General features: G+C 46.9%; 1 pseudogene; it reads right to left on the bottom strand.

The window, feature by feature from the left end:
- Positions 1–745: 745 nt before the first annotated feature.
- On the bottom strand, positions 746–2,003 carry LOC114587972 (STING ER exit protein pseudogene; annotated as a pseudogene).
- Positions 2,004–18,712: the final 16,709 nt, after the last annotated feature.

The following is an 18,712-nucleotide window of genomic DNA, read 5'->3' as shown; positions in this document are numbered from 1 at the left end:
AACATTCATGTATTCAGTGTGGCAGCAACACACATGAACTTTTCGTAATGATCATGCACCTCACTGGAAAAAACATAGGCAAATAAGTAGAATGATTAATAGCTATCTAAACCTTATAAACTAGTATCCACATGTATAAGGGAATGCTTATTAAAAATTGCACCTATATAGCATTGCACAGCAGTGGAGAATTCTGGAACAACACCGATCTTATAGGGAAGATCCCTAACCTATGTAAAAGTGATATTGTAATGACCCACCCAAACTTACTTTGTTAAATCTCTGGGGCGGTTATGTGTGCAATTTGTGTACTTTTTGGACCTTTTGAACTGCTGTACAATATTCTCTACCATTGAGGAAGATCCAGTTGTCTTGATGGATCCTTTTTCCGAATACTCTATGAATTAGATGCAACTTACTTTTATATTCCACTCCTTCAATCACTTTTTATTTTATTTGGATGAAGAGGGGTTGCCCTGTCCCCGGGCCCATGAGCAAATATCACTTGAAGAAAAGGTTAGATCCCCTCACCATTAATTTTTTAAAACCTGTATGTAAGATGCTGAGTCACATTTAACGCCACCTGTAGTTAGGCTTTTAGTATCTCGATGGAATACTGCTTTGGAGCCCCACAATAACCCTCTCCCATCTTCCAAAGCAAACGTGGGGCGCACGTGTAACAAAGAAATTTAACTTCTTGCCAAAGGCGATGGGGATGGGCTGGAAATGACACACCACATAAAAATAACTTAGTAAAGATCTATTTTTCTGTACATTTTGCTTCTAACTCCATCAATACAAACTTGACATATTGCCAGTAACACGGTAATTTCTATATACACCTGAAGATACAAAAACAAAAACGTAACTCAGCACAACAGAGGCAGACTAACGCCTTGCGAGAAGGTTGCTTTGCTTTTGCTAGGAAATTAAGGCTGCGGTGCTTCCTAGAAACGCATAATAATAATAATAATAATAATAATAATAATAATAATAATAATTCTGGAAAATGTTTCAGAAGGCACATGGATTTGAATAATAAGGACACAGGGGTGGAGTCCATGATTTTTGTTGGGGGGGGGCAGAACCTCAGATTTGTATTGATTTACGGCCCCCCTTGGCTACGCCCATGGTGGTGTGTGCCACCCACCCAAGAAACGACGCATCCCTCTCTCTGGACGTTTCTTATTTGAACTGCTTGTCGATCAGCGTGCCTTTCCCTTTGGCCTGCTTGCTTCCCATCTCGGCCTCTTCCTGCAGCCGCCTCTTGCAAGCGCCCTCCCTGCGCAGCTGCTTCTGGATCACGCGCGCGTTCTGCGCGTACGACTCGGCCACTTCCTTGGCTTGGATCTCCTCCTCCTCTTCGTCGACGGTGGAGACGGTGACCGAGCCGCACTTGCCCATGTCCTTCGTCCGACGGGTCACCATCACTTTCTCGGGAGGAGGAGGAGGCTGCTGCTGCAACTGCAGCTGCTTCTGGGCCCAGCCCTGCCCGAACTGGACCAGGGCGCCGTCGACCACGAAGGTGGCGGGCGCGCCGTCGGGCTGGTGGCGGTAGAAGAGGAGCAGCCCGCACCGCGCGCACTTTTTCCGGCACTGCCGCTCGACGCCGCCTCCGTCCCGGCGGAGATAGGCGCCCTCGGGCTCGTCCTGGGTGTTGCAGAGCTTGTAGACGTGCTTGGCGGCGTCGATCACGCGCGCGCGGTCCCGGGGCCTCAAGGGCAGCTTCTCCAGCGCGCAGTCCAGAACCAGCACCATCTGCCCGCACAGGCAGTAATAGACGTGCAGGGGCTTCTCGCCCTCGCCGTACTCCTCGCGGTCGCGCGTATCCGAGCAAGCCAAGGAGCGCGACACCACTTTGGGCATGGCGGAAGGAGGACCAAGCCGGCCAGGAAGGAAGGAAGGAAGGAAGGAAGGAAGGAAGGAGCCCCTCCTTCCCGGATATATACGGAGAAATGCAAAATGCCGCCGCGCTTTGCACTTCCGACGGAGATGCGCGGATGCGCCGCAAGGCGTGCGCTGGCGCACAGAGGAGACGCTTCGCGCAGCGGTTTAGCAAACAGCTGGATGGAGCGCCTCCCTCTCCTTTAAAGGGGGTGTGTCCATGCTGTTTTCAGTTAATTTAACTTCACATATTTAACCAAGTAATCATTAAATTTAATCCAATCTTCCTGATACTCATTAAATTTAATATGTTAAGTTAAATTACAGTAACTGAAAACAGCTTGCAGATACTTAATTGGCTTAGGATTTTATTTAAGTGAAGTGATGAATTAATATGTTTAATTTCATAATGTGAAGATCTAAGGATGTTAATGTTTAAGTTAAATTTTATAAGAACTGTGATTTGGAAAACCATTAAAAGGATATGCGATGAAATTCAACCAAGGGGAAGCGAGGAAGTCACTTAATAATAATAGTAGTAGTAGTAGTAGTAGTAATAATAATAATAATAATAATAGTTATGTACTGAAGTTCTCACCCTGGGCCAGCAGGGGGATACTGTAGATAGTTATGCAAATGAAGGATTGAAAGTGACGTTCAGTGATTGGCTAGTTACAGAAAATGGTTACTGTTGCATTCTAGTGGAGCTCTATATAAGCAGGCTGACTGAGCTCCTCAGTTCAGTTCTGTTCCAGCTTACAAATAAAGAGCTGCTTTGGAAGAATCGCAGTGTCATCTGATATGTTCGCCCACAACTTAACAATAATAATAATTTTTATTTATATCCCGCCCTCCCCAGCCGAAGCTGGGCTCAGAGCGGCTAAGAACAGTAAAATGATAAAACATTCTAAAATCATTTCATTATAAAATTAATTCCAATCAAATTAATGGCAACCATTGGGCTAGAGTTCTATGAGGATTACCGAAGGAGGGGGTCAGACTGCCTTGGCCAAAGGCCTGGTGGAACAGCTCTGTCTTGCAGGCCCTGCGGAAAGATGTCAAGTCCCACAGAGCCCTGGTCTCTTGTGACAGAGTGTTCCACCAGATCGGAGCTACAGCTGAAAAAGCCCTGGCTCTGGTTGCGGCCAGCCTAACCTCTCTGTGGCCGGGGACCTCCAAGATGTTTTTGTTTGAAGTCTGTAAGTTCCTCTGTGGGATATACCAGGAGAGACAGTCCTGTAGGTATGAGGGTCCTAGGCCGTATAGGGCTTTAAAGGTTAAAACCAGCACCCTAAACCTGATCCTGTACTCACCAGGAGCCAGTGCAGCTGGTATAGCACCGGGTGAATGTGATCTCGCAGCGAGGACCCCGTAAGGAGTCTCACCGCGGCATCCTGAACCAGCTGGAGTTTCTGGGTGGTTTTCTCAGTCCCCTGTTATGTTTATGGTGTATAACTTTTATGTAAAACTAATAAAAACTTATAATAAAAAATAGATACTGGTAGAAAGTGATATTGTTAATTGCCATTTGAATGTGCCAAGCTCTGCCTCCATTTTATAACTGGCTCCACCATTTTGTGACAGATGAGCCTCAGTAATTTTCAGCCATCTCAAGGAAGCCCTGTGTGTAAAAAGTTTGAGAACCCCTGTGCTAAAGGAATACACATTCTGCAAATATAACCAGGCTTAATAGGAGTTCCTATTAATGTAACCAGGTTTAATAGGAGTATTCTCAAACAGAGAACACTCAGCTTCTCACTTATATATCATTCCCAGGATATATATAATGTTAGGTTGCAAATGGGCCTGAAAATCCAGAGGTTACGCTGAAACTGGTCCCCAAAGGCCTGTGGTGGAGTGGCTACTGTCTGCTGGAGCAGAGGAAGCAAATGCTTCAGTCAACAGAAGTGAATATGCTTGCTTATGCCTGCCAATTTGTGAAATTGTGGATTAAGGCAACACTGGGCTTAAATCCAGGGAGCGTGAGGACAGCCAAGAGAGCAGGGCCATTCAAAAGGAGAAGGGTTGCTCTTGAACAAGATGCCTGTAGGACAAAAGTCCCAGGGGCCAAAGTAAAATGACACCTTGAGCCTCAACGCAGCTTCTGCTAGTTGGAGCACTTTTTAAGGGTGTCCCTTGGGCCTTAAACAGAGGAGTCTCCGGGGCCCCTCACTTTGGAGAAAGGAATTTGTTCAGCAGAAGCGTCAAAACTCCTCAGGAATCCTCAAACAATAGAGGGACTGTTCTCCAACCACAGAGGAAGAGAAACCTGTTTATCTATTTTCGTTAGAGAGCATCAGGGGATTTTTGAGGCACCGTTTCTGATGCGTCATATAAGATACAGGTTAATAACATTGGAAAAACCATCTTGATCTGGTGTTCTGCTACGAGCGGCAAGTCGCTGGGATATCTTGCAGAGCCCCAGTGCTCTTTCCCTGCCCACATAAAATTTAAAAAACTAAGTGAAAAAAGGTAGTAAGTTATTTATTTAGTAACTGCAGTGTTTCACAGCATTGTTGGAGAAAGCTTGCTCACTATTTTGTCACATTTTGATTTGTCTTAAAGCTATTGCCTAACCACAGATTTTGGCTTTTTCTCCTTATGGAATGACACAACTTCCTGTGTGTGTGTGTGTGTGTGTGTGTGTGTGTGTGCGCTTTATTAAGTGAAATATGGATTGTACAAAGACATATTTTTTCATGTCAAGTCCAAATGTATTGCTAATCTTCAGTTCTAATAGAAATTTAGAGACACTGTCTACATTCTGCATACTAGCCATAATTTAATAAAGTTCTATCACGTCCACAAATTTTAGCATTTTTTCCTATTCCAAACGATTCCAAAGACTTGAACTAACTAACTAGCTAGCTAACTAGCTAACTAAAATCCCACCTTTTACGCTGATGGAACCCAAGGTGGCTTACAGATAAAAAGAACCGCTAAAAACATAGAAAAAGCAACTATTAAAATACATTGAAACATTGATAGGATGAATATTCTTTTCCAGGATGTCCCAACCATGTCATAATTTCAGCTGATTGTTGCTAAACTTCATCTAGCTACATGATTATTATTATTTTAAAAGATGTGGTGAACTGAAACTGGATACTTCTATCATTATAAATGTTATTATCACTCTGGTCAGTGACCGAAAACAATTAACTCATTCATAATTATTATTATTTCATTGCAATACAGTAAGATCACAACTAGAGGGATGCGGGTGGCGCTGTGGGTAAAACCTCAGCGCCTAGGGCTTGCCGATCGCATGGTCGGCGGTTCGAATCCCCGCGGCGGGGTGAGCTCCCGTCTTTCGGTCCCAGCTCCTGCCCACCTAGCAGTTCGAAAGCACCTCAAAGTGCAAGTAGATAAATAGGTACCGCTTTCTAGCGGGAAGGTAAACGGCGTTTCCGTGTGCTGTGCTGGTGCCGGCTCGCCAGAGCAGCTTCATCACGCTGGCCACGTGACCCGGAAGTGTCTCCGGACAGTGCTGGCCCCCGGCCTCTTAAGTGAGATGGGCGCACAACCCTAGAGTCAGACACGACTGGCCTGTACGGGCAGGGGTACCTTTACCTTTTAATATCACAACTTGCGCTCATTTAACTTGTGTGTATTCAGCTTTTACACGTATGGCAAATAAATAAATAAAGGGGCAGCGTTCTGGGAAAAATGACTTTCACAACCCCATGCACCATTGAACCCAATGTGTTTTGCCTATAGACAATATTTGCTTTAGGCACGATCCTTGGAACATAACCCCCCACGTAAGTTGCAAGCTTACTGTATATCAAGGCTCACTAGTTAACTGGACTTAAGCACTCAAATCAGAAAATGGAGCTTTTGCTTGGCAATAGTAATAGGAAAACAACAACAGTGGAAAAAGGACTTCATTTGCTTTTGCAGTGACAAAACAACATCAGTCTTATATGGAAACCAGCGCAGTGAAGGCTTACAAGGATAACTGAGAATTTTTCTTTATTTTATTATTGCATTTGTATTTATGCCTTGATGACTACCATATGTAATTTGATAGTGTATTTATTTACCTGGTTTCACGCTTAAAGTGATTGTGGTGTACTGTTAGAGTGGGTGGAGCTAGATACAATGGTGACTATAGCCAGAATGAAATGTGTGAGGAGTTTGCAGGATTGCATCTTTGCATGTTCAGACCCAGAAACCTCCCCGCTAAATAAATTCACACTTGACTCAAATTTTGGTTTTGGTTTTTCACAGAATTTAGGCCACAACTTTATTGATTACAGAAAGTGAGTGGTTGCATAGGCTCTGGTTTGACTAGCTCTCTGCCATGCAGGTAGCGCTGACCCAGGGTTCCAGCATAGGTCAGCCAAGGGTGAACACCGGGATAAGCGGAAAGCCAGGAACGGGCTAACTCCGCCGCCCAAATGTCCCCCTGGACTCAGGCACGGGCACAACCCCCTCTCAGGGGTTGACCAAACCATCGAGTCCCTGGATTCCTTAAATGGAATACCCTCCACATAGGGATGGCGAGAGCGTTCTCCCATCCCTATCACCTGAACCAGAGCCTATCCGCAACCTTACAAGCTGTGACAATTTGCTACGTGGCAGGTGAAACCCAAATGGCATCAGCCAATCAGCCAAGTGGGGAAAATTCCTGCCATGCCCCTGTCCCAATGACAGACGACACACGACGGCATAGCAAGGTCAAGCACAAAGCCCTAAAAGTAGGGAGAGGTGGGCAGGTGTTCCGAATGCACGCGCCAAAAGAGGAAGCTCTGGGTCACGTGCATGGGTAAAAATAGGTCCCTCGAACTGTTTGGACTGCATCCCATTGGCCAGATTGCACCCAGCTATGAGGGACCTACCAATCGGGTGTTGTGGCTGACCAATTGTACCCACCCACAACACAGGGTGTCGGTTTCCAGCTCTCACCACAATACGTGCCCTCTTTAAGGGAGGACCCGATTTATCACCCTCCCCTCCTCTCTCTCTGCTTCCCCCTCCTTCCAAATCTCTCTGTGTTTTTTTGGACGTGTGCCCCCCCCCCCACCTTCGATTACTGAATTGCTTGCCGAGGGTCCAAAGTGATTCCTTGCACACTAAGCCAATATAGGTGTCTGAAAAGATAATAAACTTCAGATTCTGCCAGGCTCCATTGGGCGTAGTAGCCAGGATTTATTGGGGGGGGGGGGCAGGCTTTATGTTAGGGAGGGTCAGAACCGAGCTATTTGCGATGCAATTGGTCAGTTACTTAAGCCTTTTTATTTACGTATTTACTTGATTTATGGGGGAGGGGAAGCTGCACCCTCTGGCTATGCCCATCCATTATGACTGGCAAATTCTGCCAGATTCAGCCCATATCTGTCATGGTTCTGTTCTGGCACCACCCCTAAACCAGCATTCTACCCCCAGGGTTCAGAAACTGAGCAAACCCTCAAGTTTCCCCCTTGTTCTTTGCCATTTTGCTCTTCAGATTCCAATACTCCCAAGTTCTCACCCCAAGGTCTCTGTGCCTCAGAACTGCTTTGATTAACTGCTCAATTTCTCAATTGTTTATCTTCTATACATACCAGCGGGAGGCCCATTCTCCACTGGAAAGAGAACAGTACTACAGTAGCTAGAATAACAAGGGTGAGTGGGGGGGGGGGGAGAATTGCTGTCGTTCTCTCAAGGAAATGGACCGTTCTGCCAAATTAATGTTTTTCTACACAGTGTTGCGGTGGGGGGGTGGGGTGCAATAGTTCAGGTTTCTGTATGTCACAATCCAAGTTCCTATGCATGCACGTGCGCACACACAGAGTCACAATACAATGAAAAACAACTATCCAAGCTTGGGGGGGAGGGCGTGACACACATAGGGAACAAGTAATTTGGCCATCCATTTGATTATACTTGCTTCCTGGCTTTTGTGTGGTTGAATTAATGCAGACTCTCAAGCGTTTAGAACAGGGGTCAGCAACCTTTTCCAGCCGTGGGCCGGTCCACCGTCCCTCAGAGCATGTGGTGGGCCGGACTATACTTTGAAAAAAAATATGAACAAATTCCTATGCCCCACAAATAACCCAGAGATGCATTTTAAATAAAAGCACACTTTCTACTCACGTAACAACACCAGGCAGGCCTCACAAATAACCCAGAGATGCTTTTTAAATAAAAGGACACATTCTACTCATGTAAAACCACGCTGATTCCCGGACCATCCCTGGGCCGGATTTAGAAGGCGATTGGGCCGCATCCGGCCCCCGAGCTTTAGGTTGCCTACCCCTGGTTTAGAAGATGGAAGTAGAGACATTCTTGGGCACTTATGAAACCCCTATTTTCCCATGCAGGACCACAGCCTGGGGAAATGCGTGCATCCCTAACACAGACATGTTCATCTTGCTGGCCTTTTCCTTCCAAACACAGGTTGCTGCAAAACATGGGAGTTGGGAGAGTGCTCTTGTGCTCATGTTCTGCTTACTGGTTTCCCACAGTCATCTGGTTGGCTACTGTGAGAACAAGATGCTGGACCAAATGGGACGTTGGTCTGATCCTGCAGGCTACTATTATGTTCCTCTCCCATGCTGAATTAGTTTCCTCTTCAAACATCTGTACTGCCCTGATTTGGAATACAGTGGTACCTCGGGTCACATACACTTCGGGTTACATACGCTTCAGGTTACAGACTCCGCCAACCCAGAAATAGTACCTCGGGTTAAGAACTTTACCTCAGGATGAGAACAGAAATTGTGCTCTGGCGGTGCGGCAGCAGGTGGAGGCCCCATTAGCTAAAGTGGTGCTTCAGGTTAAGAACAGACCTCCGGAACGAATTAAGTACTTAACCCGAGGTACCACTGTACATGTTATAAGGTAAAGGTAAAGGTACCCCTGCCCGTACGGGCCAGTCTTGCCAGACTCTAGGGTTGTGCGCCCATCTCACTTAAGAGGCCGGGGGCCAGCGCTGTCCGCAGACACTTCCGGGTCACGTGGCCAGCGTGACAAAGCTGCATCTGGCGAGCCAGCGCAGCACACGGAACGCCGTTTACCTTCCCGCCAGTAAGCGGTCCCTATTTATCTACTTGCACCCGGGGGTGCTTTCGAACTGCTAGGTTGGCAGGCGTACATGTTATAGAAGTTATGTATTTCTATACACTCTATACATTGGCTCCCAAACACCTCCGTTTTTTAGCGTTTCGGTTCCTGAACACTGAAAACCCGGAACTAAATGCTCCGGTTTCTGAAAGTTTTTCGGAAGCTGAACATCAAACCGCTTGAGTGCAGGAAGCTCCTGCAACCAATCAGAAGCTGTGCCTCAGTTGTTTAACATTTTGGAAGCGGAATGGGCTTCTGGAATGGATAATGTTCGACATCCAGGGTTTGACTGTACCACCTCTAAGTAAGTGTGTACTATCCCAGGCTAAGTTGGCACCTAGGGGGAAATCTGTACCCATGGCCTTGTGGGACATCTTCAGAAGAAGAAAAGGCTAAGGGGTAAAACCTACACAAATCTGGAGCTGAGTCCTTAAGACCAGAGGTTTTCAATCTTTTTGAGTCCACGGCTCCCATAACCAACTACATTCTTTCTGCGGCACCCCTGTGGGGCTCAGGAGCCCAGTTATGTCACCCCTTGACTGCAGAGCAGGCAGCCTCTTACCCCTTTTTTGAAGACCCTTGTGGAGTGTTCCCTCAGCCTCCTCTCCCCTCTCCTTGGGAGTCTTTTGGTCAGCAGCCTCCATCCCTGGTCTCTGCGCTGCCCACCCCGCCCCCAAAAGAGGTGCTTCCAAGAGGCACCATTCGCTTGCGGAGCGTGTAGCCAGGGCTGCTGCAGTGAACAGCTGTGCGAGCCTTTGGGAGGCAGAGAAGTGAGAGGGCATCAGAGGAGGGAGGGAAGGAAAGAGGGACAGAGGCCGGTGTTGCCCGCAGCCCGCGGCACTCCTGACTATCGGCACCCCAGGGTCTTGACATCTGAGCAGTCCAGGACCTCCATACACACTGCCCAGACTTGCGCCCTGGAGAGGTCACTTTGTTCCTGCTAATGCAGCAAAAACAATGCAGGAGGCAGTGGTTACGAGTTACTGGTCTCTGCAGCCACAGCAGGCGCTGTGATTCTCTACTCTAGCAGTTTGACTTCACCTCCAGAGTCAAACTCCGTTTTCTTTTGAGACAGACAGGTGGCAACAGCAGCAATCCCAGAGCAACTGTTAGTTGGAGCAGGAATGGTTTCTAGCAAAGTGAGGGGAAGTGGCAGTTCTTTATCTGTCCAATAGTTAAGGCTAGGCTGTTTTGCTCTTTGTGGCCCTTGTTCCTGCCACTGACGAAGGGGGAAAGAGTTCCTGTCTCCTGCACTTGCTTATACTCTAAGGTGCTACTGGAAGGATTTTTTTTATTTTGCTTATACAGTATTTTATCTTATTATTTAAACCTATATACCTCTTGATTGAAATAAAACCTCTAAGCAGTTTACAAGAACTATTAAAAAATGTAAGTAAAGAAATTTTAAAATATTATAAAATAATTAAAATTAAGCATAAAAGAAGTCATCAACATCTACCTGTCTAGATAGGCTTGCCTTCACAGAAATGTGTTAAGCAGACGATGAGAAGAGTGCAGGGATGTCCGCATAATGTTAATAGGCAGGAAACTCCAAAGTATAGGTGCTGCCATACTAAAAGGTTGATTCCTCACAACTGTGGAACAAGTGTCTTGTGGCACCTGCTACACTGCCAGTTCTGCATATCAAAGCAGTTGAGTGGGCATGTATTGGGGAAGGCAATCACACAATTATATATTAATTCTCCCTTATTAAATTTAATAAAAGCAAAAAAAATGCAAATAAAAGTGATGGGAACATCACTAGCAGGCGATAGGTATATTTATAGTGACATGAGTGCTGGCCAATCTGTGCTGCTCAGAGCCACCATTAGTTACAAACTTGCAGAATTCATTTTGTGCAATCTGATCCTGGAGGGGGAAAATGCCTGTATGGACTCAACAAACTGAAATCCCATGCAGACCAGTTCCACTGCTCTGCAAACGTTACATCTTATGTAGGATAGGCTCTCTGGAGCGCTTCAACAGTATAAGCATACCGAACAGAAGTTTGGTCTGCTTAAACACATCCCCTCCCTCCTTCATCCAAAGTCTGAATATTTATTAAAACCAACAAACCGTGGTGTCCAATGGGACAGATACGGCAGAAGGCAAGGAGACCAGAATAGGCAGAACCAGAGGCAGAATCATGCCCTAAGTGGCTGTAACTCATAAGTGAGGCAGGCAGGGGCTGTCTAGGGCAGGCTGAGGTTGGTGGGGCAGTGCCCCATTTGCACCAGCACACACTGCTAAAAAGAAAACCCTTACAAACTTAGAAGCCTTTCTAGCTTCTCCATCACAGCTTGTCTGAATGCACTTGCTAGACAGCTAAAGCAGCTAGAAACCTGAAATTAGACTGCTTGTTCAAGAGCCCATCCATCATCACCAACTCATAGACACATTAGAAGACTGAAGATCCCCTTTCAAGTGATAATCCTTCTCAAAAAACCACAAGAAACCCACTTTACTGTAACACAGAGACATTGCCAGAAGAAGCTGACTCACAGAATTTGTTGTTGTTGTTGTTGCTGCTGCTGCTGTTATATTTTTAAATATCCCACCTTTTCCCCAGACTGGGACTCACAAGGCAGCTTACAGATAAAAATACAAAAACACAGATAAAAGTACAGTAGTGAAAGCTAAAAACATAGAAAATATTATCATTTAAGAGGAATTATCTTTTTTATTTTATTTTTTTACGTTTGCTAGTTTTAATTCTACAGTGGTACCTCAGGTTAAGTACTTAATTCGTTCCGGAGGCCCGTTCTTAACTTGAAACTGTTCTTAACCTGAAGCACCACTTTAGCTAAAGGGGCCTCCCCTCCTGCTGCCGCCCCCCCCCCCCGAGCACGATTTCTGTTCTCATCCTGAAGCAAAGTTCTTAACCTGAAGCACTATTTCTGGGTTAGCGGAGTCTGCAACCTGAAGCGTATGTAACCTGAAGCGTCTGTAACCTGAGGTACCACTGTATTAGCATTAAAAGTATGTATCTTATAATTCTATTAAAAATACAGGCAGCAACAACAACAAAAATATTGCAGCGCCAGCCCTTTCCTTAAAAACAGTCAGTTCCTAAAGACCTGCTGGAATAAAAGGTCTTCCTTCACTTGCCAGTGGAAGGACAACAAGGAGGGAATCAGTCTAACCTTCCTAAGAAGAGAGTTCCAAAGTACATTTTCATATGTCTTGGGAGGCCAGCTACAGCTATACCAGCTGAGTAGCATTAACCACCTCAAAAGGCTCTTGTTTCTCTCACAGCCACATCCTTGGAGTCAAGGAGAGATCCTGCAAGGCTCACTTTCTGCTTGCTGTTTCGCTTCTGGCCCACATCACTGCATTTCAGCTCCCAACTCAGGTTCTTTCCTTCTAACAATCTCTGAGTTCAGGGAGGTGCCCCACCCATTTTCCATCTGGCACAGAGCTCCCTTTCCTTTGTTCTCTTAATGCCCCATCTCCCAGGCGATCACCTCATTGGGCTTATGTTTTAACATTTGCTGGAACCAGGGGTTAGAAGGAACTCCCTCCCCCCACAAACTCACAAATATATGAAGTCCCACCATGCTGTCAACTTTTATTGAATTTTCTTTTAAAATATCTGTGGTTTCACATATTTTCTAAGTTTCAACCTTAATACAGTGGTACCTCGGGTTACATGCGCTTCAGGTTACAGACTCCGCCAACCCAGAAATAGTGCTTCAGGTTAAGAACTTTGCTTCAGGATAAGAACAGAAATTGGGCTCCGGCGGCGCAGCAGCAGCAGCAGGAGGCCCCATTAGCTGAAGTGGTGCTTCAGGTTAAGAACAGTTTCAGGTTAAGAACGGACCTCTGGAACGAATTAAGTACTTAACCCGAGGTACCACTGTAACAGTATGTTGCTCTCTGTACAGCTGTGATTTTGGGGAGACCTGGACGGTGAACCTACTCCAGCAGCTATCTGGGAGAGAGAAGGAAAGTAGATTGCAAGGAGATTTCTTCTGACAGAGCCTGGGAAGGATCCCGGCTCTTTTAAGGTAAATACCATAACTTACTGGACAAGTGTTTGGCAATTATATAAATACTGGCAAACGTCAAGAAAAGCTAAAAAGAGACGCTGCCTTAGAGCTGCGAAGGAAAACTCCAGTCGTTTTCTTGTTCTTGACTGCCATATATGGGCTATTCCATGGCATTTCTGTAATGCTTTGCAGTGTGGCACATCTCATCCCTGAAGAGAAATTTGTGTGCAGGTTGACAGGGGTTTCTCTTAAAGAAAGGTAGAATCAGATGCCTTTCCCCCCCTTCATGCTGTCTGGCACCTTGTCCTTTATGCACGGTGCTCCAAGGATAGGCAGAAAAATAGGAACAGCAGGCCCATAAAGCCATCAAGCACAAACTGATAGACAGGTGACTCCTTCAATCTTAGTGTTTCAGGTGACAGGGAGGAAACAAACACCGCCCACTTCCACCTTATTCTGGGGGGGAAATCGCTGTCCCTGTGTGTTGTGCACTGACAGTGTTCTTGAGGTAAAAGGCTCTTCCCAATACGTAATGTTCAAAGATTGCTGCCCTCTTCTAATTATGAACAAATTGGTTCTTTGTCTCTCTCTCTCTCTACATCTTCACTTGGTTTTGGGGGGTTTGATGAGTCACTGTTTTTGTTGATTTGGAAATATTTTGGTTTTTTATGATGTTGGCATTTTTCGGCGGCTTAATGTATCTTTGTGGATTTGGTTCTGTTGCATGTACAAGTTCATTGATGTAAGCTGTTTTGAAATTTTCTTCTCCAGGGGGAAAAAGTGGGACCTAAGTTTAAAAAAAAAGAGGGACGTGGGTGGCGCTGTGGGTTAAACCACAGAGCCTAGGACTTGCCAATCAGAAGGTCAGTGGTTCGAATCCCCGCAACGGGGTGAGCTCCCCTTGCTCGGTTCCTGCTCCTGTCCACCTAGCAGTTCGAAAGAATGTCAAAGTGCAAGTAGATAAATAGGTACCGCTCCGGCGGGAAGGTAAACGGCGTTTCCGTGCGCTGCTCTGGTTCGCCAGAAGCGGCTTAGTCATGCTGGCCACATGACCTGGAAGCTGTACATAGACTCCCTCGGCCAATAAAGCGAGATGAGCACTGTAACCCCAGAGTCGGTCACGACTGGACCTAATGGTCAGGGGTCCCTTTACCTTTTTAAGTTAAAAAAAAAAGAAAGAGAAACCAGCATATTCAGGGAAAGATGGGTGGCGGCGGTGGGCAAGCTGTCTTTCAGCAAAATTCATCTGCCAGAAGTGGCCTAAGCGACAAAGACATTATTAAGTTCTCTAAAGAAACCCAGGGTTCACTGGAACACAGATTGGAAACCACACCGTATAGGACAGAGGTGGATAACCTGTGGCACTAGGTTGCACCAGGCTTTCGGCCTAATGTCAAAAGCCTTTTTGCAGGCTGTTTAGTTAAGACCTCTGGCAATCTGTCCCACCCTTGGCTGTCTGATGGGTAAGGGCAGAGGAGGGGTTGCAGAAAGAGAGAGAAAAGAGGGTGGCAGAAAGCAAGAATTATGCCCTCCTTTCACTGTGGCCATTGGCAGAGTAAAAGCTGCACATCCTGGGTCTAAGGTACCAAATATTCCTAAGTGATAGTACAGTGGTACCTCGGGTTACATACGCTTCAGGTTACATACGCTTCAGGTTACATACGCTTCAGGTTACATATGCTTTAGGTTACAGAGTCCGCTAACCCAGAAATATTACCTCAGGTTAAGAACTTTGCTTCAAGATGAGAACAGAAATCGTGCTCTGGCGGCACGGCAGCAGCAGGAGGCCCCATTAGCTAAAGTGGTGCTTCAGGTTAAGAACAGTTTCAGCTTAAGAATGGACATCCGGAACGAATTAAGTACAGTGGTTACCTCGGGTTAAGAACTTAATTTGTTCTGGAGGTCTGTTCTTAACCTGAAACTGTTCTTAACCTGAGGTACCGCTTTAGCTAATTGGGCCTCTTGCTGCAGCCACAAGATTTCTGTTCTCATCCTGAAGCAAAGTTCTTAACCCGAGGTACTATTTCTGGATTAGCAGAGTCTGTAATCTGAAGCATATGTAACCTGAAGTGTATGTAACCCGAGGTACCACTGCACTTAACCTGAGGTACCACTTTACTAGAAAATGAAGCATAGGGGATAGGTACTGTGTTACCTCTAGTACCCAAGAGCCACTCATTTGTAAAAAGAGACATGATGCTGTCTTTTTACTTGGTCAGCCTCGTAATGCCTAGCAGAAACAGTCTGTGGTGTGTTATTTGCTTAGTGTGTCTCTCTGTTCCTGCTATCTTAAAGTAAAGCTAAAGCTACCCCTGCCCGTACGGGCCAGTCTTGCCAGACTCTAGGGTTGTGCGCCCATCTCACTTAAGAGGCCAAGGGCCAGCGCTGTCCGGAGACACTTCCGGGTCACGTGGCCAGCATGACAAAGCTGCATCTGGCGAGCCAGCGCAGCACACGGAAACGCCGTTTACCTTCCCGCCAGTAAGCGGTCCCTATTTATCTACTTGCACCCGGGGGTGCTTTCGAACTGCTAGGTTGGCAGGCGCTGGGACTAAGCAGCGGGAGCACACCCCGCCGCGGGGATTCAAACCGCCGACCTTTCGATCGGCAAGCCCTAGGCGCTGAGGCTTTTACCCACAGTGCCACCCGCGTCCCTTTCCTGCTATCTTACATTACCACAACTAGGATCCCCCCCCCCCCGCTCTGAAACAGAATCTAAACACGAAGCTGGATGTGATGCAAATTTCTGTGACTGGAATGCCCACGTTGTTTTTCCTTTCTGAAAGTCTGCCATGAAGGACCCTTATCTGAAATATGTACAAAGCACAGGACGGCAGGCCTTTAAGATTCCCCTCCTCTGCATAATTTCCTTGCATCTCTCCCCACCCCCAAACCCTACGCAGTGCTGTTTTGCCCTTACTGAGAAAACTTGTGTTGCCCATATTTATTTATTTTTGAAATAAGGGGGAAAATAACAGCTTGGGGTTTCAGCGGGAAAACAGTATGGAAGGAAAGGTTAAGAACTCTCCTCATTGCATAAGCCCAGGTCTGGATTGTGCCCTTCCCCTCAGCTGCTTTTGCAAAAGAAAAAAAAACATTGGAAATTCCTTTTATATCACTTCTAGTAAAGGTACCCCTGCCCGTACGGGCCAGTCTTGACAGACTCTGGTGTTGTGCGCCCATCTCACTCAAGAGGCCGGGGGCCAGCGCTGTCCGGAGACACTTCCGGGTCACGTGGCCAGCGTGACAAAGCTGCATCTGGCGAGCCAGCGCAGCACACGGAAACGCCGTTTACCTTCCCGCCAGTAAGCGGTCCCTATTTATCTACTTGGCCCCGGGGGTGCTTTCGAACTGCTAGGTTGGCAGGCGCTGGGACCGAGCAGCGGGAGCGCACCCTGCCGCGGGGATTCGAACCGCCGACCTTTCGATCGGCAAGCCCTAGACGCTGAGGCTTTTACCCACAGCGCCACCCGCATCCCTCCATATCACTTATAGTTTGACCCTAAAATATATTATTTTAGCACTCTTTTGGGTCCATAATGTCAAAATATTGTGGGGCATGTATGTGTGTTTGAAATTAACATAGATATTCTAGTGATTTTCTGGGATGTGGTTCTTTCAACTACTGTCATAAAAATAAAAGTCAAAGAATATGAAGACGCACGCACACTGAATCAACAGATTGAAAGGGCTTCAAAGGAGCCACTTGTGTGCTGTGCTGTACTGTCAGCAGCGAGCTGTGCCTTTAGAAATCTTAGAACCATTATAAACCCTTTCTGATCTTCAGACTTATTTTTAGTGACATGAGGCAGGTATCATGTTGATCAGCCTCAGCGTGAAGCCTTCCTGGATCTAATGACTTTTGGATTTGATGCAAACTGGTGGGCTGATTTATTTATCTGTGCTTAATAGGGAAAATCATCTGCGTAAGAAGAACCTGCTGGATCAGGCCAATGGCCCATCAAGTCCAGCATCCTGTTCTCACAGTGGCCTCCCAGGTGCCTGTGGGAAATGTACAAGCAAGGCCCAGGCACAAGAGCCCTCGCCCCTCCGGCAGTTTCCAGGGACTGATTGTTGTTGTTGTTTAGTCGTGTCCGACTCTTCGTGACCCCCTGGACCAGAGCACGCCAGGCACTCCTGTCTTCCACTGCCTCCCGCAGTTTGGTCAAACTCAATGCTGGTAGCTTTGAGAACACTGTCCAACCATCTCATCCTCTGTCGTCCCCTTCTCCTTGTGCCCTCCATCTTTCCCAACATCAGGGTCTTTTCCAGGGAGTCTTCTCTTCTCATGAGCTGGCCAAAGTATTGGAGCCTCAGCTTCACGATCTGTCCTTCCAGTGAGCACTCAGGGCTGATTTCCTGAAGAATGGAGAGGTTTGTCCTTCTTGCAGTCCGTGGGACTCTCAAGAGTCTCCTCCAGCACCATAATTCAAAAGCATCAATTATTCGGAGATCAGCCTTCTTTATGGTCCAGCTCTCACTTCCATACATCACCACTGGGAAAACCATAGCTTTTACTATATGTGGCTGGTAGCCATCAATAGCTTTTTTCTCCATGAATTCGTGTAATACTCTTAAAAGTCATCCATCACTGACTCCTGTGGGAGAAACTTCCATAGTTTTAACGATGTGCTGCCTGAAGTTCTTTATTTTATCTGTCCCAAATCTTCCAAAATTCACCTTCCACAAGTTTCAGTGTTTTGAGAGAGGGTGAAAACCATTTTCTATCCACTTTCTCTCTCACATGAACGATTTTATAAACTTCTATCATGTCACCTCTCACTTGCTTTTTTCTATAAACCAGGAAGTCCCAAAGGCTGCCACCTTTTCTCATGGGGAGGGGGTGGGTTGCTCCACCCCATCGATCATTTTGGCTGCCCTTTTCTGAACCTTTCCCAAGCGTACAAATACCCTTTTGGAGGCGAGGCAACCAGAACTGTATTCAGTACAGTGGTACCTCGGGTTACAGATGCTTCAGGTTACGTGATTTTGGGTTGCGCACCGCGCCGAACCCGGAAGTACAGTGGTACCTCGGGTTAAGTACTTAATTCGTTTCGGAGGTCTGTACTTAACCTGAAACTGTTCTTAACCTGAAGCACCACTTTAGCTAACGCCGCCAGAGCACGATTTCTGTTCTCATCCTGAAGCAAAGTTCTTAACCTGAAGCACTATTTCTGGGTTAGCTGAGTCTGTAACCTGAAGCGTATGTAACCTGAGGTACCACTGTACCAGAACGGGTTGCTTCTGGGTTTCGGTGCTCACGCATGCGCAGAAACAGTAAACCACGCTTTGCGCATGCGCAGAAGCGCCAAACCGCGACCCAGACGCCGTGCTGCGGGTTGCGAACGCTGCGGGTTGCGAATGTGCCTCCTGCACGGATCACAATTGCAACTTGAGGTTCCACTGTATCCCAACTGTGGCCCCCTCAAACATTTTAGGGGGGTGGTGGTTTGAAGGGATCTCGACCCCGAGGCGTTGGCTCCTTCCAACTGTCTGACTTCACCCCCAAAGGCGCACGCTTTTCCATTGTCGCCAGAGACAGACGGACGCCAACAACCTGGGTTCGAGCCCCACGAGGGGCGAAAGATTCCTGCGTGGCAGGGGGCTGGACTAGGTGCCCCTCGTGGGTCCCCCTTGAAGTTCACACGACCACTTGTCATTTGCCATTGGGTTTGGGAGTCATCACCCCGCCAAGCTCCTCCTCCCTTCCTTCCTTCCCCAAGCCTCGACGCCTTGCTTTCTGACCCGCCTCTCTTCACGTGCTGGGGCCAGAGGGCTGCTGAGGGGGC

Source organism: Podarcis muralis, chromosome 17 (genome assembly GCF_964188315.1).
Source record: "Podarcis muralis chromosome 17, rPodMur119.hap1.1, whole genome shotgun sequence".
In the NCBI taxonomy this organism is placed as follows: Eukaryota; Metazoa; Chordata; class Lepidosauria; order Squamata; family Lacertidae; genus Podarcis; species Podarcis muralis.
Note: the sequence above shows the minus strand (reverse complement) of the source record. Positions and strands in the feature narration are given on the sequence as shown.